Genomic DNA, 26,322 nt, shown 5'->3' on the forward strand with positions numbered 1-26,322 from the left:
GGAAGGAAGAGAAGTGGGTGACAGTGGCTGAGATGGTTGGATGGCATCATCCACTCAATGGACATGAGTTCGAGCAAACTCAGGGAGATGGTGAAGGACAGGGAAGCCTGGTGTGCTGCAGTCCATGGGGTTGCAAAGAGTTGGACACAACTTAGCCACTGAACAACAACAAAATGGATCATGAGTCCTTTGTCCTTTCTGCCTTTAGAAAGTTGGATATGACAACAACAAAAAGAAAAATCCAAAAACATGTTTTCCTTCATTGCGTCACCCAGTCCCTCTACCACGGCATCATATTGATTAAATCCAAGGAGCACGAACTTCCCGGTTTTACTTTTGAAACCCTGGTCATCATCAAGAGAAACATTTCTCATAAGGACATGGGACGGGAGAGGAAGCTCAGGCAGTCACTAGTTTCCCTGAGACCTATGACCTGCTAGATCAGAATGGACTGAGCTCTTTCCTCTGGTCTTTCCTTTTTTTTTTTTAACAGTGTCCTTGAATATATTCAACTATCACGCCAAAATATTTTCCTGCAGGAAAACAGAATTTTCCCACCACTCCAAAGAAGTCCAATAAATAGCTTTACAGTGAAGGGCCCGGGGAGAACACACATGAGTGCCCACATGTCCCCAAGTAGCCGCAGTGCTGAGGCGCCCAGGGCGCCAACGCCTCCACCAGGTCACCCGCCATTTTGTCTTTCTCAAACGCGACCCGCTGGCATTTCCAATGCTTTACAGAGTAAGTCCATCTGGTCAACCCGGGGGCGAGTGAGGCCACAGAGCACAACTCAAAAAGTGGTCATGATCAAGTCTTCTGTCGAAGACCAGAGAAAGGCTTCAGGCTGCAAGTTCTTCAGCAGCGCATCCTCCCAGAGGACTGAGTCTCCTGCCACAATGTCACGCCGGGAAGAGCTCAGGAGGGCCCACTCCATAGCAGTCCTTCGCTATGCGATCCCTATAGGTGTTCTAGTGCTGCACACTCTGAGATGAGGCCCTGCGTTTAGCCAAACACAATTCAAAGAGATCTTCGACTGCCATGAAGAGGTTCTGGAATGCCACTGCTGCCCAGCTAAGGAAGAAAGGCTAAGGAAGAATGGCGCCACAGCAGCCATTGGACCAGCAACCTTCACGGCAGTACTGCTTCGTACCAGGGACGTTGACGTTACAGCAACCATTCACCAGCAAATCTTTCCTCTCACAAACCGAACCTGAAAGTCAGAGACCAGTTCATCTGTAAGCAGGTGTTTCCCCTGAACGGGGTGCAGGCACTGGTTGCTGGGCCTACCGCTATGGCCCGAGTTCAACTGCACTTTCCACGGGGGACGAGGTTGATCGTGGTCTTGGACCTGGAGGAGATTCAGATCTCTCACTGCCCTCTCCTCCTGCTTGAAGGTGCTGCTGAGGAAGTAGACCAACGAGAGCCCGAAGACCAGGGCGAGCACCCACCTCTTCCGCAGGAGCCGGCGCCACACCGAAGCCGCCAGGTTCACCTTCCCGCTGAGGAGCGCGGCAGGCCCGGCGGCCCTCAGCCCAGCCAGCTCTTTGCTAGGCTTTTGTTATCACACTGACAATACTTTGACCTTTTTCACACTTGTTTAAAGGTGTGTCTCCTTCTCTTATGCTCTCAACTTTCCGAGCAGAAGAATATAATAACCAGTACTTGTCACACAACATAGCACATTGGATCCCATACCTGTTTAACTACAGAGTACATAAATAAATTACAAAAGAAAACTCAGATGTTTTTCTTCATTGTTCTTTCCAGGAATCACTTCTCTTGGGTCATGCAGTGCATTTTCAGGCCTGTAATTAAGGTCATCTGACAGGCACAATTCTGCTTAAATATACATCTTCCTCCTTTTTTACTTTATTTTCTTTAGTATAATATTCCACAACTTGGATGAGCATGATTTGATTCCTTTTCACAGTGTAAAGGTCTTATAGTCTATACAACACCCCATTCTTAATCTAATTGTTTTATTATTATTTCAAGGAAAAGAAATATAGGCATCCAAGCAGGAAAAATTAATTTCAAATTTTTTAATTTAGTAAATTTCCTGGTGGCTCAGATGGTAAAGAATCTTCCTGAAATGTGGGGGATTTGGGTTCAGCGTTGGGGTGTGAAGATCCCTGGAGGAGGGCATGGCAACCCACTCCAATATTCTTGCCTGGAGAATCCCTTAGACAGAGGAGCCTGGTGGGCTACAATCCACAGGGTTGCAAAGAGTCAGACATGACTGAAGCAACTTAAGCACAGCACAATTGATTTTTTAAAAGGGTTGCTCCTTATTTACTTTTTATTCTATAAAAAAATTGAAACTGATAGATGAATAAGTGGCTTTGAGCAAAAATGTTTATAAGCCAGTATTTTTTAATCCAGAAATTGTTTTTTCTTATATTTGAAGGAAAAAAAGATAAGCATTCTTAGATAGTAAGGATTAAGGAAATATTCTACAAGTAGGCCCAAGTTGAAAATGCTTCTTAAATATGTACTGAACATTAAAACTGCTTAATTATGAAATTTAAACTAAGTAGTTTTTCTGAATATAATTATAAAATTATTCAAATGTTTTTAAAAATTGTAAGAGAAGACATAAATTGCAAAGCCCAGTAATTTAATTAACAACTTCATTTGAGATGTGAGACTATGCTAACACAAAGATGAGAAATGCAAGTGATAACATTCTCAAATTATAAATGAAATAAGAATCAGGATAATTGAAAGATTAGTACAGTATTTTTTTCAAATACTTAAGGGTAGCAAAGAATAAAAGTGAAATGTTAATTTATTTTACATTACTATTGGAAAACTTTCAAGGAGAAAGAAAAAAACGTGAGATAAAAGACTCAAAACACAAAGAACAAGAAAGGAATATAGAAATTATAAATAAGTTGATTTCAGTAAAAATCAATAAATCTGTTACCAAAATACATACAAGTGTTTCCAATCTTCTCACAAAAGACTTGTGACTCTTAGGACTTGTAGGTTGGCCTCTCCATTAAAAAAAGAAGAAGAAGAAAAAAAACTAACCATGTGTTTTGTAAAACAATCTAAAATAAGTAGTTTGGAAACAGTCAAAGTAAAAGATTGGATGAGATATTTAAATTTTTTATATTATATATGTATAGTATTTTATATTATTTTTATAAAATCTATAACTGTGTCTACAACAGTGGTCAAACTTCATGGATAATTTAGCATTAAAACTGAACAAAAAATAAACGATTTAGAAGCACAGGAAATAATAGTGAAAACAAAGTAAAAGTACACAAAGTTGGTCTAAATAGAGTATAAAAAACTAACTATAAGGAAACTGTTATTGTTCAGTTGCTTGCTAAGTCATGTCCTACTCTTTGCAGTCCCATGAACTATAGCTCACCAGGCTTCCCTGTCCTTCACTATCTCCCTGAGTTTGCCCAAACTCATGTCCAGTGATGCCATCCAACCATCTCATCCTCTGTTGTCCCCTTCTCTTCCTGGCCTTAATCTTTCCAAGTATCAAGGTCTTTTCCAATGAGTTGGCTCTTCACGTCAGGTGGCTGAAGTATTGGAGCTTCAGCGTCAGTCCTTCCAGTGACTAGTCAGGGTTGATATCCTTCAGGATTGACTGGTTGGATCTCCTTGCAGTCTAAGTGACTCTCAAGAGTCTCCTCCAACATCACAGTTCAGAAGCATCTATTCTTTGGCACTTAGCCTTCTGTATAGTCCAACTCTCAGATTCTTACATGACTACTGAAAAACCTATGGCTTTGACCAAAAACAGAGGTCTCTGTTTTTTAATATGCAGTATAGGTTTCTTATAGCTTTCCTTCCAAGGAGAGTCTTTTAATGTCCTGGCTGCAGTCACAGTCCAGAGTGATTTTAGAGACCTATAAAATAAAATCTGTCACTGTTTCCACTTTTCCCGCATTTGTTTGGCATAAAGTAATGGGACCGGATGCCATGATCTTAGTTTTCTTGTTTTTTTTTTCTTTTTCATTTATTTTTATTAGTTGGAGGCTAATTACTTTACAATATTGTAGTGGTTTTTGCCATACATTGACATGAATTAGTCGTGGATTTACATGTGCTCCCCATCCTGAACCCCCCTCCCACCTCCCTCCCCATCCCATCCCTCTGGGTCATCCCAGTGCACCAGCCCTGAGCACTTGTCTCATGCATCCAACCTGGACTGGCGATCTGTTTCACACTTGATAATATACATGTTTAAATGCTATCCTCTCAGATCATCCCACCTCGCCTTCTCCCATAGAGTCCAAAAGTCTGTTCTATACATCTGTGTCTCTTTTTCTGTCTTGCATATAGTGTTATCGTTAACATCTTTCTAAATTGCATATACATGTGTTAGTATACTGTATTGGTCTTTATCTTTCTGGCTTACTTCACTCTGTATAATGTGCTCCAGTTTCATCCATCTTATTAGAACTGGTTCAAATGTATTCTTTTTAATGGCTGAGTAATATTCCATTGTGTATATGTACCACAGCTTTCTTATCCATTCATCTGCTGATGGGCATCTAGGTTGCTTCCATGTCCTGGCTATTATAAACAGTGCTGTGATGAACATTGGGGTACACGTGTCTCTTTCAGTTCTGGTTTTCTCAGTGTGTATGCCCAGGAGTGGGATTGCTGGGTCATATGGCAGTTGTTTTTTGAATGTTCAGTTTTAAGTCAACTTTTTTACTCTCCTCTTTCACCCTGATTCAGAGGCTCTTTAGTTCCTCTTTGCTTTCTGCCATTAGAGTGCTATCATCTGCATATCTGAGGTTGCTGATTTTTCTCCTGGCAATCTTGATTCCAGCTTGTGAGTCATCCAGCCCATCATTTCACATGATGTACTCTGCATAGAAGTTAAATAAGCATGTTGATAATATACAGCCTTGATGTACTCCTTTCCCAGGATGTGGTTCTATGGAAGGTTCTAATTCTTGCTTCTTGACCTCATACAAGTTTCTCAGGAAACAAGTAAGGTGGTCCACTATTCCCATCTCTGTAAGAATTTTCCATAGTTTGTTGTGATCCATACAGTCAAAGGCTTTAGCAAGTAAATAAGGAAATTTTTCTGGAATTCTCTTGCTTTTACTGTGATCCAGTGGATGTTGGCAATTTGATCTCTGTTTTTTTTGCCTTTTCTAAATCCAGCTTGGAACTTCTTGGTTCACGTACTGCCTCAAGCCTAGCTTGAAGGATTACCTTGCCGGCATGTGAAATGAGCACATTTGTATGGTAGTTTGAACTTTCTTTGGTATTGTTTTTCTTTGGGATTAAAATGAAAGCTGCCCTTTTCCACTGCTGCCTGTGGCCACTGCTAAGTTTTCCAAGTTTGCTGACATATTGAGTGCAACACTTTAAAATCATCATCTTTGGGGATGTTTAAATAACTCAGCTGGAATTCCATGGAAACTAAATTTTCAAAAGAAACTCTTATGCAAAAGGTTTTTAGAAAAAGTAGGAAATTATCCTGCAATTATAGGATATTTAGAAAATAATTGTTAGAAAACAATTTATATAAAAGAATATTCTTTATATAAAAGAATACATGGTCAAAGATTTTCCCAAAAGCAAATGCATGGCTTTAAATATGTTTGTTATTAAAAATGCTAGGAACTAGGTATTATATAAAACCTAGATAATATATCTTAAAGGAAATATATATATATATATATATATATATACACACACACACACACACATATGTGTATATATATATATATATAAACAGAAAATAAAAGGGATAATAGAAGGAAATTAGAAACCATCATCAAAATAAGTATATTTTGCTTAATATATAAATAAAGTGCTGGATAAGACACTTGAGAGTCCCTTGGACTGCAAGGAGATCAAACCAGTCAATCCTAAAGGAAATCAACCTGAATATTCATTGGAAGGACTGATGCTGAAGCTGAAGCTTCAATAATTGGGTCACCTGATGCAAAGAGCTGACTCAGGAAAAGACTCCGATGCTGGGAAAGATTGAGGATAGGAGGAGAAGTGGGTACAGAGGATGAGATGGTTGGATGGCGTTACTGACTCAGTGGGCATGAGTTTGAGCAAACTCAGGGAGATAGCAAAGGACAGAGAAGCCTGGCATGCTGCAGTTCATGGGGTTGCAAAGAGTCAGACACAACTTAGTTACTGAACAACAACAACAAAGTACTGTGAGGTTTTAGAGTGTAGCATATACAAGGCAAGTCTCTTATATTCTAATATATTATATTAGGGTTGAAAGAAGCTTCAAGATCATTCCAATAATGTTTTATCATCAAGTATCCCTATGTTAAAAAAAAATACCATCATAAACCTTAATGAAGACAGCAAATGAAATTATGCACTTTAAAAGAAAAGGATATAACATCTGAAATAATTGATAATACTACTCTACTTTCATTTCCAATCATAAACACAATTGGCTTTTCAGCACTTACTCTCAAGTTATCAAGCCATGATATGCAACACGCTGAAAAGAATCTGTCATACATTGAGTTGTCTGTTCAACCATGAGTAGGTCTAGACTATGGGTGTTTTGTATCCAGTAGTTTACCACTAGAGAGCTGAAACAGCGATAATAAATTGAGTTTTGACATAATGTGGCAAAGATATAGGACTATATCAAATTTAGAGGAGACTTGGGATGAACAGAAAAAAAAATCTGATCATTCAGAAAACATGCTTTGACCTACACTGTAACACAGGTTTCAAGATTTAATTCTATAACTCCACAGTGAATTCACTGGACATTTAATATATCATGTTCTGAAATTTCTGGGTCATATGGCAATTTTACCTTTAATTTTTTGAAGAATCTTCTTCCTATTTTCCATAGTAGCTGCACACATTTAGAACCCAACCAACAGTGCATGAGGGTTCCTCTTCCTCATGTCTTTGCCCACACTTGTCTTTTCTTATTTTGTAATAGTAACAATTTTATAATAGTTATAAATATAATTATAATTTTATGGTTTATAATCATATAATTTTTCTTAATATAATGTAGGTATTTTACAGCTTTTATAATAATAACTATTCTGACTAGGTGTGTGATGATATATCATTGTGATTTCCCTTTTCATTTTCCTGATTATTAGTGATGTTGAGCATCTTTCCATGTGCCTGTTGGCCATCTATATGTCTTCTTTGGAAAAATGTCTTCTCAAGTTTTCAGCCCATTTTTCAGCTGGCTTGTTTGATTTTTTTGATGTTGAATTGTATAAATTCTGGGGGAAGCAGAAATTTGAAAATATATATGCACTTTAATATTCATTACATGTAATGAATACATGTAAATCCATGGCTAATTCATTTCAATGTATGACAAAGACCACTGCAATGATGTAAAGTAATTAGCCTCCAACTAATAAAAATAAATGAAAAAAAATTTTTTTTTAATAAATAAATTAATTAAAAAAAATATTCATTACAGCTTTATATACAATAGCCAAGATATGGAAACAAGTTGAGTGTCCATCAACAATGAATGGATAAATAAAAATGTTATTTCTTGGCAATATATAATGGAATATTTCTCATCCATAAAACATAATATTTTGTCATTTAAGACAAATGGATGAGTCTAAAGGATATTATGCCAAGTGAAATAAATCAGAAAGACAAATGCCATAAGATCTCATTTATATGTGGAATCTAGAAAGCAAAACAAAACAGAAAAACAGACTAATAGAAACAGAAAACAAATAGGTAGTTGGCAGAGAGGAGTGAGGTGGGGAGACAGGTGAAATAGGTGGAGAGGATTAAGAAGTACAAATCTTTAGTTATAGAATAAACAACCCATGGGGATGTAACACAGAGCATAAGGAATATGCTTGATAACATTGTAATAACTTTGTATGGAGACAGATGGTTACTAGATTTAACATGGTGGTTATTTCATAATGTAAGGTCAAATCACCTTATTGTACAAATAAATATGTACAACATAATATTGCACATTTACTATATTACAGTATAAATAAATAAATGTGTTATGTTCTAACCCTCTTTTTAAATTTAAATTTATTTTTAATTAAGGATAGTTACTTTACAGTATTGTATTGATTTCTGCCATATATCAACATGAGTTAGCAATAGGTATATGAATGTTCCCTCCCTCTTATAACATCTGATTTTGAGTTTTAATTTCTAAATTTTAATTTAATTAATGAAGAAATACTAAACATATGAATGCATTCTTATACATTTCACATTTTCCATCCATGAAGCTTTTGGGTTTCTCTAGGTTCCGTAAGTCATATGTAATATATGAGGGAAGTATGCAGATGCCAAACCTCTGTCTGCAGAGACAACTTTTTCAGGAGATGGAAACAGAAACAGAGCTTGCTAAAAAGTTTCCAGGCCTGGAAGTCCAAGGAGTTGGGTTGAAATTTGACCTCTGTAGAACTGAGACTACGGGGTAATATTTAAAAGCGAAATGTGGGCTTTAAATAACATTTCACATGCTGGCTATAAAACGCGGAAACAACTTCTGGGTGTCCAGGACATCTGAAGTCTTTAACAAATGGTAACTCGCAAATCAAGTCAGACGTGGGACCAGACCAAGAATAAAAATATGACACTGCACTGTTATGGAAAGGAGTGAAATTTTAAGTCTTTAATTTCTTGGAATTAGGGGGGGTTTTTGGTTTGTTTTGTTTTGGGTTTTTTTTTTGTTTTGTTTTTTCTTTAGTTTTAGAAACATGCACACTATAAACACAGGATATTATTCGCTGCTTTTTCCTCCAAAGTGAGGTCTTTTTACTTTTCAAGGGCATAGATAACAAATTTATTTTTTAAAAAAATTTTAAAACTCATATTCTGAATAAATACATTTTGCTTAATATAGAAGTAAAGAACTATCAGGTTTTAGAGCGTGGTAAATACAAGGCACCTTTCTTACTTTAACTCATCTCTTTCATTACCCTGTCCCACCTGTAAAGACAAAGTTCACAGCTCCAGTACATTTAATTAAGCTGCAAAAGTCACAGCTGCTCTATTTTTACTCTTCTTCACTTCTATTAAATTATACTTGCATTTAAAGATATAAAAAATTAGAGCTGAAAGCAACCATAAAATCATCCCTATTGCCCTGTGAGAGTTGGACTGTAAAGAAGGCTGAGTATCAAAGAATTGATGTTTTCTAATTGTGATGCTGGAGCAAACTCTTGAGAGTCCCTTGGACAGCAAGAGATAAAACTAGCTAATCCTAAAGGAAATCAACCCTGAATATTCATTGGAAGGCCTGATGCTGAAGCTGAAACTCCAATACTTTGGCCACCTGATGTGAAGAGCCAACTCATTGGGAAAGACCCTGATGCTGGGAGGGATTGGGGGCAGAAGGAGAAGGGGGCGATAGAGGATGAGATGGTTGGATGGCATCACAGATTCAATGGACACATGTTTGAGCAAACAGTGGGAGATAGTGAAAGACAGGGAAGTATGGCCCGTTGCAGTCCGAGGAGTCGCAAACAGTCAGACGTGACTGAGCAACTGAACAACAATCCTTTGCCCTAAGTGCTCTCAGCATAGATGATTAATAGAGCAGGAGAAAAATCAAATGTGTTGATTACAAAGCTGATCAAAAATACCACTGATTTTCCTTTTGCTTTGTTCACTGGGTATGCACATTTGTGGGAGAGTTGAGCCTCTTTATTCCCAAGCCTCTGGCTCTGTGGGGAAGGTGAATGCAGTAAAATCAGACCAGTCATTGACTCACTGGTCATTGCTCTGAAGAAACCAGTCTCAATACTGTATGGGGCTCATCCTGTTAGAGAATCTGCTTGCAGTTTGCGTTACTGCAGGCTGCAGGAAAGATGCAGCTGCTTTACCCTGGACTCTTGGCTTCCCACCAAACATCTTTAGTGACCTGGTTTTTCTTGGTCTTAATTACAATCCCCTGGCCCTGGCACTCTGATTAATCCAAAGAAAGTGAATATATAACATTATGCACTGAATGCTGTGTCCCCCCAGAATGCATGAAGCCCTAACCCCCAAATGTGATGACATTTGGGAATCTGGCCTTTGTGAGATAATTAGGTTAAATAAAGTCATTATGGTAGAGCCCCAATGATGTGATTAGTGCCCTTACAGGAAGAGGAAGGTAAACCAGATCTCTCTCTCTCTCTCTCTTCCCTTCTCTCCCACCTCTATCTCTACTAAAAAGGACATTGTAGGAAGGGGCTACTTAGTAAGCCAGAAAGAGAATTTTTACCAGGAATTAAATCTACCAGCACCTTGATCTTGGACTTCTCAATTTCCATAACTGCAAGAAATATATGCCTTGCTGTTTAGGCCACTCAGTTTATTAGATTTTGTTCCAGTTGCCTGAACTAAGAACAGGCCTAGTGCCAAGTGAGAGCACTTTCCCACATCCAGCCTGGATACCCTAAATGTCTCTTTTAATGCCTTGAATACTCAGAGATGACCCTTTTTCTCCTAAGGACTATCAGGTGGGCCTGGCAGTCATTCTCCATGTGCCCAGCTTATTACTTTTCTTAACCAAACCCCTCTAATCAGAATGATAGACACAAGTGTTTATAGGATATGCAAACCAAGAAGATGAAAATAAGTCATAAGCTGTCACATCTATCAGTGTGGAGTGTAACAGAATCATGCAGTTATAAAGCTGAGCTGCAGCTTGGAGATCACCACTACTACTTTATTCCTTAACAGAAGAAAGTACATCTCAATAAGGAGAGCTTACCTAAATTCACATTGTCAAGGTAGAAACAGGCCCAGGAATAAGATTCTGTAAATATATTTTGCTCAGCTCATTTTATGCTTTAAACAACAATTTTTATTGTATAAAATGTCAATAAAATGATTAGCTGAATTTTTTCAATTGCACACAGGTACATCCAACCTGGTCTCATTTCTTCGGGTTTGGAAACACTGATATTACCACGTGTACTTACTATTCTGCCACACGCTGCAATTACAGCATGGCAAATCAAAGCTGTAATAGTAACCAGAGCTTCTTGTTCTTCTAATTCAAGTTGTCATCTCCTAAACCAAATGTCTTCCACATAAACTGAAGCAAAAATCAGGCAGGCATGTTTACATGCACTTGAAGATGGAGAGATAAACAAAGCAAGTTGTGACTTAAGCAGAACACAGCCCACTGGTAGAGACTGACAGCTGCAGGAAGTCTTTCAGAAGGAAATAAGTTGGGGTGGTCTCTAAGGTGCTATAATCAGAAACCAAATTCTCACAATTGAGCAAAGGATGTAGGATCATTTCTTTTCTTTTTTTTTTCATTTATTTTTTATTAGTTGGAGGCTAATTACTTTACAATATTGTAGTGGTTTTTGTCATACATTGACATGAATCAGCCATGGATTTACATGTATTCCCCATCCCGATCCCCCCTCCCACCTCCCTCTCTACCCGCTCCCTCTGGGTCTTCCCAGTGCACCAGGCCCGAGCACTTGTCTCATGCATCCAACCTGGGCTGGTGATCGGTTTCACCCTAGATAATAAACATGTTTCGATGCTATTCTCTCGAAACATCGCACCCTCGCCTTCTCCCACAGAGTCCAAAAGTCTGTTCTGTACATCTGTGTCTCTTTTTCTGTTTTACATATAGGGTTATCATTACCATCTTTCTAAATTCCATATATATGTGTTAGTATACTGTAATGGTCTTTATCTTTCTGGCTTACTTCACTCTGTATAATGGTAAAGACCATTACAGTATGCTAAGAGATAAAGGATCATTTCTTTTGGGAAGAATCAAGGAAGATTTCAGGCCAGAGGTTTTAAATGGTAATTAGAATTTAGAAGAAAAAAAGCAGAAGAAGGCATAAGAAAGTAAAAGAAATGCTCTGAGAAGGAAGTGCCTAGAGGTGGACAGTGACAGTATTTTCCAGCCAGCAGTGACCAGGTCAGCATAGCAGCAGGTCTTGAAGAATGGACAGAGTACTAGTTAGATCAATAACTGGGAAGGCAGGTCAGAGTCAGCCAGATCACGGAGGACTTATAATCACACGCTAAGGAGTTCATTTCAATTTAGTAAACAGGGGAGCCAAGAAAAATGATCCTTAGCAGAGTAATAATCAGGTCTCTGTTAATTACGAAATCACTACAATGAAAGCAAACAAAGAGTAACAGTAAGCAATTTGCTGATAGTCTCCTTGCTGTTTCTGTACAGTCACAATCTGAGTCCTCCAGTTTATCACCAGTTATCGAGGCAATCTTATCACCAGAGTTATCTTCTCATTGTGATCTGCTTAATCTTTTCAGAATCTGCTGATGTTTTCACTCTTTGGCTGCCAAGCCTCTGGCTTGGGCTTGAGTCCTCCCTTAACAGCTCCTTGGCTGCCCTTCTCCATTCATCCATCACATGCTTAAAGTCCATCCAAAATCTGCAGTACATCTCACTTTTTCCATTTCTTGTCGCGCTCGTGTTACATTGGCCTCTTGTACACCTGAAAATTAGATTCAAGCAATTTCTGGTTCTGATGTTTCAAACCCTTCATGCCTTTGTGCTTGCAGAGTGCCCCTCAGCGCCCTGGTTGCACCCTTCTTGTTGAGTCTGGACTTAGGGAGTTTTTACCATCAAGATTCAGCCTATCAAAAAGAACAAAGGATCACCTTGGACTTGTCTGTGAAGTTAAGTTAGAGAATGTCAGGCTACTGATTAATATGCTGGGTTATTCCCAAAATTAACTCATATTACCTGCCTCCTCTCCCTATAAACATTTTTCATAAATCTTAAGCCAGCTTAACTAATTATTTAAGTGTTCTGGTGGTAGCTTCTGAAAAGAGCAAAATCTTTTAATTTCGTGAAAAGACAGCATTTAAGTGAAATATGCCAATACCTGTTTCGATAGGGAAATTCTTATTTCCATGGATAAATTCCTCTAGAAACTCACCTATTGCTTCTCTCTCTTCCTCTCTCCCTCTCACTCTCTGTTTCTCTTTCTCTGCTCACGTACTTATCTTGCTATTTTTCATCTCTAACCATTTATCCCAAATAACTCCCTCAGCAATTCAATTGTTTCAAAGATCAGAGGACATTCCTTAGAGAAATAGGCCCATTTTAGAGATGAAAACTGAAATGCAAGCAAGCCATATTTTAGATTTGCTTGTGAAGATAATTACAAACCTACTATAGAAACTCAAAGCTCTCAAACCTCAGTCCAGCTGAGAAAGTTATAGCCCTGATTTATAAATTAACTTGAAAGAGATGATGATTCTTTCTCCTGTCTTGGAAACAATATTGGTTTCTGGCTAAGAAATCAATTACATCATATCAATTAACTCAAGGACAGAAAAACTTGTCTAAAACTTGGCTGGTCCAGCACTTAGAAAAAAAAAATTTAGCTTTGACTCAAAGAACCTCTTATACAAATGAACTAGCCTCAGTAGCCCCTGCAGAATCCTATCATTTGCTCAAATATTCTTGTACTAAATTCTTCATTTAATAAGTGCTACATAGGCATGATATGTTAGTTTTGGGTACTGAGAGAAATATTTTCATTCAGTTTAGAAAATAATTTCAGTTTGCCTGTATATAGAATGTTGCTACATATATATTGATAATTTTTCCTCTGTAATTTAATTTCATTTTTGCACAGCTTTTTTCCAATATTTTTTAATTATAAATCTTGTTTTAATTTCTGAACATTATAAAAATAACTCTCAAGGCCATTATTACATCTGCATTAAAATTATATCAGTCATTCATTTTTTATGGAAATTGTCAGAATTTTTGTCATTACCTTTACTAAGTGTGGAAATTATCAAGCACATGAATAATAAATAAAAAAGAATAATAAAATGATTTATTATTTATAAAGTAAATTAGAAGTGATTTGTATTATGTAAAGAGATATGGCTTTGGAATAAGGCAGACTGAAGCTTGACCATATTTCAGGCTTAGTCAAGTTATTGCACATCTCTTCACATGAAATATGGGTTTCTGATTACAATGATGTTTTAAAAACATAATGTTATGAATATAGCAGAAATTTCCCAGCTCAGGGATGGCTCATATTATGTGTTTAAAAATACTACTACCCTTTCTTCTTTCCCAGGATATGCACCATTGTAGTAATGCCTTTCATGTTAACCTTACAGTTTCACTAGAAGTGACCATTCTTAGTTTCAGTAAGTTTGCAAAATTAATGAAAGATGAAGGAATCCATTTACTTCTTTCTAATTGAAAAAGCATTTTGCCAATAGAGATCTAAAAAGAGGAATGTTTTAAATTATACTATATTTTACTCAGCCAACTAGCACAGGGGGATGTAATCCTAATTTTACTTAACTTTAAAACTCCAGGTTGTTTTATTAAGCCAGAAGAACCTATTGCCTATTTACATGTCTAACATTTACTTGAATGAACATTAATGAGCTCATATTTTTCTCAAGTATTTTATGTCATGTTTCAAACCCATCTTGAGAACTCAACAGAATGAAGACTTAATGTTAAACCTATGGCTAGACATCAAGGTAATTTACTAAAAAAAGAAAAATTATAAAGGAGGTTAAAAGGGGAAAACATAAGAGACTGAGGAGATCAAGAGAAAAGTGAAATGAGTCAGAAGAAAATAAACATTGAATGTTTAGTTGTCTCACAAAGCTAGAGACAGGGGTTAATTCAAGCTCTAAATACATTGATGTAAATGTACCTATGTTGCAGTCCAGGTTTGCAATTTCAAGAACCCATTAACATGCTTTAAAAAACACACATGTGAACAAAAAAAGTCTGTGTTTTATTAAAATTTGTTCATATTTGAACACAACCTGAGATAAATTCTAAACATCAAAGACCTTCTTTACCTGAAAATCACTCAAAGCAGTAGAAGATTTAGTGGAGGACAGGAAGGTCTAACATATTGGAATAGGTATTATACATGTTCCTTTTTTAAAAAATTGCATACCTGTAAATTTGTAATTAGATCTAAATTCCAAGTTAATTACTTATTATGTCAACACATTTTATCTCAGATCTATAAAACATTTTACTTTCTCACTAAACTGCCAACTCTTTGAGACAGAAGCCATTATGTGTCTTTTGCTTTTCCTAGAGAACTGAACACAGTACTCAGCATAAACTAGCTAGTCCATTTATCATCAAGGAACCAAACTGAATGTGATGTGTCCATGACTGCAGGGTCATTCTCTTCTTGGGGGCCTTAAAACCCTGCAGTATTTAAGACCAGCACGCTCAGAAATGGAGAGAGTAGCACAGAAACATGTACATTACATTACTGTATGTAAAGCGGAGAGTTAATGGGAAGTTGCCCTGTAACCCAAGGAGCTCAACCCGCGGTGGTCAATGACAATCTAGAGGGCTGGGATGGGGTGGGGGTGGGCAGCAGGTCCAAGAGGGAGGGGACATACATACACACTTATGGCTGATTCACACTGTTGTAAAGCGGAAACCAACACAACATTGTAGAGCACTTATCCCCCAGTTAAAAGTAAATTAAACAGACACACAGAAACACACATACCTGGGAAGAAATCATGACATGGGTGCACCAAGCAGAAGAATATTTTAAAAATACTCGCTTCAGTTGCTTCATTTGCATTATAGGAAACCATGAACACAAATAGAACAGTGAATCTTAGCAGGAACTGAATAATCTGCCATGTATATTTTACTACTGGAGCCCATCACTCACTTTCTTTTACTCCATTTAGCTTGTTTTTCTCTTCGTTTATTCTACATTTGTTTCTGTATTTTGTGCTTTCATACCGTTAGGTGTTAGTCACTCAGTGGTGTCTGACTCTGCAACTCCATACACTGTAGCTCACCAGACTCCTGTCCATTGGATTTCCCAGGCAAGAATACTGGCATAAATTGTCATTTCCTTCTGCAGAGTGTCTTCCCAACCCAGGGATCAAACCCAGGTCTCCCACTTTACAGGCAGATTATTTACCTCCTGGGCCACAATGAAAACCATATATATATATATATATATATATATATATATATACATACATACACATATGTATGTAGTTTTCTGGTAAGCATAAATATATACACATATGTATATATATATATATACACACACACATACATATACACATATATATGTATGCTATACATACATATACATACATATGTATATTATTATAAATACATTTAAGTTTTGTAGGCATTTTTATAATTACTCAGTGAAATGAATATGTACTGAGTCTTGACTGGGTGTAAATCAGAGCCCCATTTGTAAAGCAAGTATTATGAGCACTTATAATGGACGAAAGATTATAGAAGGGGAGGAAAAATCCACTAGACAAGCCATTTTTAAAAACCCTTGAATCTATTTTCTTTAACAAGCTTACAAAAGGTTAGTGTTTTGCCATGACTTTGGCTGTATAAAAAAGTAAAAATGATTTATCTCTCTGTTTACCAATGTTTGGTCTTGAACTTAATATTCCTATTTATAAATTTACTCTCAAAATCATTACTTGGTTGTTTAGACAACCTAGAAAATGTTGGATATAGTAGAGAAAAGGTGAAATCAGATGCATGTTGGACTAAGTAACTTAAAGTGTTTTCCAAACACTTTTGGTTCTAAAAAATCTAAATTTATTTTCTCAGAAATCAGCTGCTTGTTTATATTGAAAAAACATGAAGCCATTTTCCAATCTCTTTCATTTAATTCCTACTGCTTTTTAAGAACTATTTATTATATGGAGAGACTGAGTTTCTTTGAAATTACTGTTTTCTTTAACACAGAAAAAAAAAACTGAAAATCTAGTAGGTATAGGTAGCTCTTAATGTTCATTTTTACTTGTTGAAATTTATGACATTGTTTTTGGTAAGTAGGTAGAAATCTAATTTCCTTGAAGATCCCTTGGATAAGCAAAAGAAATTCTAGGTAAAAGTGTTATTCTAATGAATGAACCTCAAAAATGTAATTTAAAAAAAGGTATCATTAAGTTCAGCTGGTAAAGAATCCACCTGCAATGCAGGAGAACCCAGCTCAATTCTTGGGTTGGGAAGATCCCCTGGAGAAGGGATAGGCTACCCAATCCAGTATTCTTAGGTTTCCGTGGTGGCTCAGACAGTAAAGAATCCACCTGCAATGCGGGAGACCTAGGTTTAATCCCAGGGTTGCGAAGATTCCCTGGAGGAGGGCATGGCAACCCACTCCAGTATTCTTGCCTGGAGAATCACTATGGCCAGAGGAGCCTGGCAGGCTACAGTCTATGAGGTCACAAAGGGTCAGACATGACAGCAAGTATGCACTGCACACACAGCACCATTATGGAATTGCAAAAGTAACATCTTCCCACCTGATAGGTCAGTTTTATCTGTCATAAAAAGGAACCAATTTAGAGGGAAAAAATTGTCTTTTGTACACATAAACACCTTACACTTAGAAAATTCCAGTGCAAATAGTAATACTAAAACTAGTTTTCTGGTAAGCATAAATTTTCTTCATATATCTATGAAAGAATTATATATTCATCACTACTTCATTCTTTCAGAAAATATTTATTGAGACATTATATGTGGTTTTAGAAACATAGTGATGACAAGAAAGGATTTCTTCTTTTGTGGAGTTGACATTACAATGGGAGACAGAAGATCACAAATACAGCAATTTCAGAAGAAAATAAACAGTTGATAGAGTACATAATGATAGTGAGAGAAAGTACATTTAGATAAGTCAGCCAGAAAAGCTTTTCTGGAATGAAGAGGCTGAGCTGAGATTTGAAGGAGTCAGTCATGGAAAGATTTGGAAGAAGAATTCCTGGAAAAAGGAACAGGTATGAAAGGCATTTAAGGAGAATAATCTCAGAGTACTCCCATAGTCAATTAAAGGTAGTAAATTTTTAGACATTTTTCCATTGCAACATAGCATCTATTTTCCCTCCCCTTGAATTTAGGTAGGTTTACAACTGCTTTGACCAAAAGAGTGTTACAAGTGTTCTGGACTCATCTCTCAGAGAACTGGCAGCTTCCACCTGGTCTCTCAGAGCCCTTAGCAGACATGTAGCTCTAGAAATTCTTCCAGAGAGAACACAGGAAGAGCACAAGATGAGAAGCAGGAGCAGATGGAGAGGGGCCCAGCTGAGTGCAGCCTTCCTGCCTACTCTTTCATGGCCCCAGACACAGGACAGGATCTTTTTTTTTTTTAACCTCCCAAGTCCATTTGAAAACACCATGAAAAGCAGAAGCATCACCCAGCAAAGCTCTATTGGAATTCCTGACTCACATGTGAAAAATGATAAGATAGTTGTTGTTTCAAGCCACTGAATTTTGGAGAAGTTTGTTATGCCCTAAAGGTTAACTGGAACATTTCCTAGAGCTGAAAAAAGATCAGTATGGTAGGTACATGATGAATCCAGGAGCCTGTGATCTGGAACGGGGTCAGACATTTTACTCACGGTTCCCCGGAGTGCAAGAGTGAGGAGGGAGTATTATTCTTACCTTCCATACATCTTTAAAAATACGTCTCTGCAACTTTTCAGAAAATAGGTTTTAAAGAGGTAAGAGTATAAATAATCAGGAAGATCAGTTTTCAAAAAAGCATTGTAGTCAAGGTATTGTTCCTTTTAATTCTCTCAACACTGAGCTAGCAACTTGCAATGTCTTTATTTTACAAACAAGCAGACTGAGGAACATAAGTAATTAAATAATTTGCCCAGTGTTGCACAGATAATAAAAGGTAGAAGTATAATTGAAAGCCAGGCTGATTCTAAAGCATTTGATGTATGCTTTAGAACCAAACCAGAGGTTCTCAAAGAGTGGTCCTTGTACCTGCTGTATAAGCCATTACCTAGAAATCTGCTATAAATGTAAATTCTTAGGGCCTACCTCGGACCTACTAAATCAGAAATTCAAGAGTGGGACATGCACTCTGAATTTTGACAAATGTTCCAGGTGACTCTGATGCAAGGCGAAAACTGCCCCTGAGACAAAGAAAGAAGACTCCAAGTTGAGCTGAAAAGGGAACTTTGGTATTTGAGCTTTGACCAAGAGATTGAAGGAGGATAAGGAGAATGAAGAGGGCTTATTAGTGGAGTGGAAAGGAACCCAGGAGACCCCAATGTCAGTCAAGTCAAGAAAGGACTGTTTCAAGGAGACATGGTTCCATTTTTGTCAAAGGTCACTGAACAATCAAGTGAAGGGAGGACACACCAATACCAGTGGACTTGCCACGATAGGTTGAAGCCCTTGGTTACCTTGAAATGGGTTATTTTGTGGATTGGTGAAGAAAGCTTGGTTGGAATAAAATAAGGAAAGGATGGAGAGGGAAGAAATGAAAAATAAAACAGTATTCAATCTTTTTGAGAAGTTTTTCTATGAAGTATAGAGATACGGTATAAGAGAAGTATTTTTAAATGTGTGCCTTTTCCTAGAAAAAAGATATGAAGGCTTTTTCATATGCCATGAGAAATGATCCAATGTAGAGGAAACTGAATTTGACAAAAAGAGCAAGACACAATTATTATAGGAGGGAAAGTTCTTACGTGGACAAGAGTAGGGTGTTTGTCCTCAGTAAGATCACAGACTCTTCTTAACAAGAAGTGAAGCAAAGAATCTTGGGAAAAATGAAGACTGTCTGAAGACGTGGTGGTAAGGTGAAGAGGGTCACATCAGCGAACTTATAGCTTATCAGTGCTGTCTGTTCTGATGTCATATGTCAGAGTTGGGAGTGTCATGAAGAAGAGAAGGTATAGAAAGCTTAGAATGTAGGGATGGAGATGTAGTAGAAGAATGGAGAAGAACTACTAGCCAAAGCTGGAGACCATCTGGAATTTGTGATCATTAATTTAATATGAGGACATTAAGAAGAGTTTTTTTTTTTTTTTCTTTCCCCAGGGAGCTATATCCAAGGCTGAGTTCTTTCCTGGTTAATATAATGAAGTGAGACAGGGGAAAGACTGTTTACAAGGAAGTGATTATAGTAGTGGACCATAGAGCCATTATAGGATTTCACTATAAGGGGAAATTGAACTATAAAGAGGATGCTGTAAAATACATTGGAGATTCGAAGAGGTGAAGCTCATAGAGGGGTTGGAGAATTGTGGGTGTAGGAGTACTGGAACAGAAAAGAAAAAATCTGATTCCATACCTGATCTATTCCTCTAGCTCTAACACTGGTGCTCTGTTGCCTGAGCTTAGTCATGCTGGCCCTGCACCTTCGTAAAAGAATGTTGACTATAGCCTAAAATATACATGACACCCTATTCTCAAGGCTCGGACCACTAAATGTAAAATACCTTTCCATTCACATAGAGATTAGAAAGTTGCAAAACAGGAAATGGCAATAGTCTTTTTGGAGGTTAATTGGGACCATTTTGACCAGACCTAGGTGGACAGCTGCAAGAATAAGGGACTCCTGCAAGAAGTTTACAACAGCCAGTCATTGCTCCTCCCTGTTTTAGTATTTAAAAAAGTCTGAATTCTAACTCAGGTAAGATGGTTCTTTGAGACACTAGCTAACCATCTTCTCAGTCTGCTGGGTTTTTGAATAAAGTCACTATTTCTTGCCTCAACAACTTGTCTTTAGATTTAATGGTCTGTTGTGCAGCACTGTGAGCTTGGACTCAGTAACAGTACCATTTAACTAAGCCAGACGGATAGCAGGGACTCAGATCCCAACACAGATTTGGAGTTTATATAGCCATTATTGATACAGATATACATAAAAGATCATAGGAGTAGGGAGCTAAGGTTGAGGAAAAGAACACCACTGGATTGAGGAAGTTAAGTGTGAAGTGAACAAAATGTCAAGCAGGCCATAAAGGAAAGAGCTGATGGCAAGAACGATGGCATGAGCAGCGATAACATGAGAATAAATGAGGCTGGCACTTCAGTGTGTATGTGCTCATGCATAAACATAAAACAGATGTTTTAACTTTCCTTCCAAAATGTAAGGTTCTTGAAGGTAAGGTCCCTCATTGATTTTGGTCTTTCTTGTTGTGCTAAGTCTAGTGTGTTATATGTAAGATAGAAATATACTTAAAATATCTAAATATCCCTCCAAAGTGATATGGATAAAAAGCAACTGCTAGCAATTTAAGAAAACCAACCAGCAAGATAGAAAGTTTTAAAAGTAAATAACATTTATTTAAAACCTGATAGGCATAAGCAACTACTAATTTCCTACAAATATATTCTTACATCAGTCTTATAAGAACACAACTCTATAATTTGTTTCATTTGTTCTGCCTATGAGTATGCTCAAGTATAGTACTGTTACTGAGTCCAAGCTCATAATGCTTGCTGCACAACAGGTCACTAAATCTTAAAAAAAAAAAAAAAAAGAAAAGAAAAGAATTACTTTTAAGAATTGCCATATATAAAATCGACAAAGACCTAGTGTAGGGAAGGACCTAGCACAGGGAAGTCTACTTCATATTTCATAATAACCTAATGGGAAAAGAGTAGAAAAAGAATAGATATACATATGCTCCTGCTGCTTAGTCACTTAGTCGTGTCTGACTCTCTGCGGCCCCTTGGACTGTGGCCCGCCAGGCTCCTCCGCTCATGGAATTTTCCAGGCAAGAATACTGAAGTGGGTTGCCATTTACCTACTCCAGGGAATCTTCCAGAACCAGGGGCTGAACCCATGTCTCTTGAGCCTCTTGCATTGGCAAGTGGATTTTTTACCACTAGCACCATCTAGAAAGCTAGACATATGTATACGTATAATTGAATCACTTTTCTATACATCTGAACTAAAACAATATTATAAATCCACTAAAACTTAAATATATAAATATGTATGATAAAACTTTTTAAAAACATGAAACATATTTATATAAGATAAAACTTCAAAAAAATAATTGTCTCAGTTGTCAAAATTTCCAATAAGGTCAAGTTCCTATAAGATCAGTAACTTTCAGGATAGCCAAACATGCCAGTTTTTTTGATTTATGTTTATCTTCCAACTGCTATCTGATTAAGAATTTTTCCCAGATTAAAAATAATGACAAGATTTGATTATTAAAACAAGCTTTCATTGGTTTGATTCTACTCCATTTGGTAGTTCTAACTTCTACCCCAGTCTCTTACTGATGAGCGTGTGAGGCGCACATGAAGTATGCAGGGACTTCACAGACTACCAGAGTCTACCGTCTTTCTTTTCTCAACTGTTTCCTAATGTGAGGAACTGACACCTTGATTGCCAGGGCACCTTGCATTTAACCGGTTAAATGCTTGAATACAGGACCACTCACAGCTCATTTCAGGTAATGACTGAAGGAAAACAACTTGACATTCCAGCCAGGAGAGCCATGATTGTGCAGTTACTCAAGCCACCAGTAGGTGGGGCCAGTGGGAAACCTAAGGGTAATTGGAGGATGCATACGTGAAACATGTAAGATAGAGGGTTACAAACAATAAATGCCAGAGAGGGTGCGGAGAAAAGGGAACCCTCTTACACTGTTGGTGGGAATGCAAACTAGTACAGCCACTATGGAAAACAGTGTGGAGATTCCTTTAAAAACTGGAAATAGAACTGCCATATGACCCAGCAATCCCCGCTGGTGGGGATACCCAACGAGGAAACCAGAATTGAAAGAGACACGTGTACCCCAGTGTTCATCCCAGTACTGTTTACAATAGCCAGGACATGGAAGCAACCTAGGTGTCCATCGGCAGATGAGTGGATAAGAAAGTTGTGGTACATATACACAATGGAATATTACTCAGCCATTAAAAAGAATGCATTTGAATCAGTTCTAATGATGTGGATGAAACAAGCCTATTATACAGAGTGAAGTAAGTCAGAAAGAAAAACACCAATATAGTATATTAGCACATATATATGGAATTTAGAAAGATAGTAATGATGACCCTATATGCGAGATAGCAAAAGAGACACAGATGTATAGAACGGACTTTTGGACTCTGTGGGAGAAGGTGAGGATAGGATGATTTGAGAGAATAGCATTGAAACATGTGTATAACCAGATGTGAAATATATTTTTAGTTCAGGTTCGATGCATGAGACAGGGCGCTCAGGGCCAGTGCACTGGGATGACCCTGAGGGATGGGATGGGGAGGGACGTGGGAGGGGTTTCAGGATGGGAAACACATGTACACCCATGGCTGAGTAATGTCAACGTGTGGCAAAAACCACTACAATATCATAAAGTAATTAGCCTCCAATTAAAATAAATAAATTAATTTTTAAAAAAGAAATAGAGGGTAAGTCCTACCACAAAAGATATGATAATCTGAATGCTTCTGTGTGCTGTTTGTCATTTACTGGATGATGCAAATCTAAAGCAATTACTTTTTTTTTTTTTGAACACTTTTTAATTTTTAATAAACTTTTCAACAACAATGAAGTGAGCAAAAGCAAAATGCATATTAAATAAAATATTAAATATAGAGTTCTTATTTGGCAAGAAGTTTTATGGTAAATGTGTGACATACATAAAATGTTTGTTGACAGTCACTATTCACCATGAAGGTCATATAAATATTACTCTAGCAAAATTAAAGATATAAATACACTGAGAAACCATGGGTATCTTTTTTTGAATATCATTCTCTTAAGGATAACTATGTCAAAAGATAATTTAATATGCATAGTTGTAGAGATGTGTTTATGTGTTTCTCTAGAAGCATGACTTTTTCATTCAGATCAAGTGGATTATTATTCTAAATAAGTTTGTGCATTTTATATTTCAAGTGATTTTTTACACACAAAGAAAAATGAAGCAACTGTTCTTAATACCTCAGCTTCATTAGCAGAGGAGAAATCTTCACAGACAGAAAAATCATAAAAAGTTAAAAATAAAATCATCATCACAGAGAAAAAGCAATGAGCTTGGAAAGTCATTCTGTTGAAGATAAAATATCTGACAGCATTATAAATACTGCTATAAATTCATTTTAAAAGTTTACAAAGAAGATAAAATTATGCTTTTTTTGCAGTAATATTACAAGTATTAATTTTTTTGGAACAGAGCAAAACGGTACGAATGCTATATTTCACTAAAAAACACAAGCATCAAGAATATACCTAGAGTTGATTGCTGTATATATACAATTTATAATTTTGTTCAAACATGATTCTGTCAATATAAATGTAAACTATAGTCAAAATTAACATTTTTATATATTTTTATAGAGCAACTATACCTCAAAATTTTGTTACAAAACAGTTGTTGAATACAACAAAGTTTCTTTAGCATGCCAAAAAGCACTTTTTACTTTCTGTTACTTATCATCAGATGTTTAAATGTTTGGAATTTTAAAGGATTATTCTGTATGTCAACATATCCTGTAATTCATAAAAAACATTTTATAAATGAGTTCTTTATACTTCTACTGTGTAGAAATTATCTGGAATTTTCTAGTTAAATTATTCAACAAATAGAGTACCAAAAAAGCATTTTAACGATTCTAGTGAATTGCTTTTATTGTAAATCAAGCTTGCAACTGAGAAGACATCAATATTTATTCCTATAAAAGCACAAGAGTAATTGAGTCAATCAAATGATAACAATTTAAACATGTACAACATTTAATTTTGAAATTTTATAATTTCTCTTTGGAGAAATCTTTATGTAGTCCCCTTATTTCACTGGATACAGTGTATGCTTATGATTTTGTGGCATTTGACATTTACTTTGATTTTTGACGTTTACTTTTTCCTTATAAAAATAATTGCTGATATAACTAAATAAAAGTTTGAAATGAAAACAATATCTGTATTTTGACTGATATATTTACATATTTCAATATAAAATTGAAATTGAGAATGTCCTATATTTAGCAAGATATGCACTTAACTTTCCAGGTAACTTGGTATTTGTAGAGAAAATATTTTCTCAATTAAGATTATACAGAGAAATATCTAAAGTAAGAAAGCTTCTCATGTATATTAACCACAAATATAACTTTGAGCAATTTCATGAATAAAAGATAATAAGCCTATGATGTAAGAAAAATTACATTCATTGGGAAAATCCCAGTGACATAGTGTTGAGATAGATATGGATTTTTTTAAAAATCTGATTAAAGTTCTTGAATAACTACTTATGCAATCTTTAAAATTAAAATGAGCAATATGAATAATTATTTTATACTGCTTTTATGTATAAAATATTACTGTAAAAAATAATTTTGTTTTTTAATACTTTTTAAAAAGAAATATTTTTTCAGACTACAACTACAATAATTTTTCTTTAGTTAATAAATATCGAAAAAGCTTATGTATTTTAAATTATTGTAGCATCCTTCTAAAAAATGCTCTGGCTTTATGATAAATTATACGATAGATATAGTTTTTTTTTTTTTTAGAATTACTCTGTTATTTCATTCACATTCAATTTTTAAGCAACTTTCTGAAATTCAAATAAATGTCTACTCTAGGTGTTTTTTTACTAGAGCTCCTCCCAAATTTTAGAACCGAGAGAGATAATGGAGATTTTATAGTACAAATTCCACATTTTACTGCTAAGAAACCAAAACTTGAGGTGCTAAGTATTCAATCCAAGTGCATACCTCTAATTAGTAGCCAAGTCGGGCCTGGGAATTCTGCTCTTCTAAAGTCAGTCTGATGGAGAAGGCAGTGGCACCCCACTCCAGCACTCTTGCCTGGAAAATCCCATGGACGGAGGAGCCTGGTAGGCTGCAGTCCATCGGGTCGCTACAAGTCGGACATGACTGAGCGACTTCATTTTCACTTTTCACTTTCATGCATTGGAGAAGGAAATGGCAACCCACTCCAGTGTTCTTGCCTGGAGAATCCCAGGGACCGGGGAGCCTGGTGGGCTGCCGTCTATGGGGTCGCACAGAGTCGGACACGACTGAAGTGACTTAGCAGTAGCAGTAGTAAAGTCAGTCTGAAACCAGAGCATCATGTGAAACACCAGGCTGGATGAAGGACAGGCTGGAATCAAGATTGCTGGGAGAAATATCAATAACCTCAGATATGCAGATGACACCACCCTTACGGCAGAAAGTGAAGAGGAACTAAAAAGCCTCTTGATGAAGGTGAAAGAGGAGAGTGAAAAAGTTGGCTTAAAACTCATTCAGAAAACTAAGATCATGGCATCGGGTCCCATCACTCATGGCAAATAGATGGGAAAGCAATGGAAGCAGTGAAAGACTTTATTTTTTGGGCTTCGAAATCACTGCAGATGGTGACTGCAGCCATGAAATTAAAAGACGTTTGCTCCTTGGAAGAAAAGCTATGACCAACCTAGACAGCATATTAAAAAGCAGAGACATTACTTTGCCAACAAAGGTCCATCTAGTCCAAGCTATGGTTTCTCCAGTAGTCACTTACAGATGTGAGAGTTGGACTATAAAGAAAGCTGAGTGCCAAAGAATTGATGCTTTTGAACTGTGGTGTTAGAGAAGACTCTTGAGAGTCCCTTGAACTGCAAGGAGAT

At 36.7% G+C, this 26,322-nt stretch overlaps 1 pseudogene; it reads right to left on the reverse strand.

Annotated features, from left to right (window-relative positions):
- Positions 1-899: 899 nt before the first annotated feature.
- Positions 900-26,322, reverse strand: part of LOC110151471 (SREBP regulating gene protein pseudogene) — a 30,097-nt pseudogene continuing 4,674 nt past the window's right edge.

Source organism: Odocoileus virginianus, chromosome 19 (assembly GCF_023699985.2).
Source record: "Odocoileus virginianus isolate 20LAN1187 ecotype Illinois chromosome 19, Ovbor_1.2, whole genome shotgun sequence".
In the NCBI taxonomy this organism is placed as follows: domain Eukaryota; kingdom Metazoa; phylum Chordata; class Mammalia; order Artiodactyla; family Cervidae; genus Odocoileus; species Odocoileus virginianus.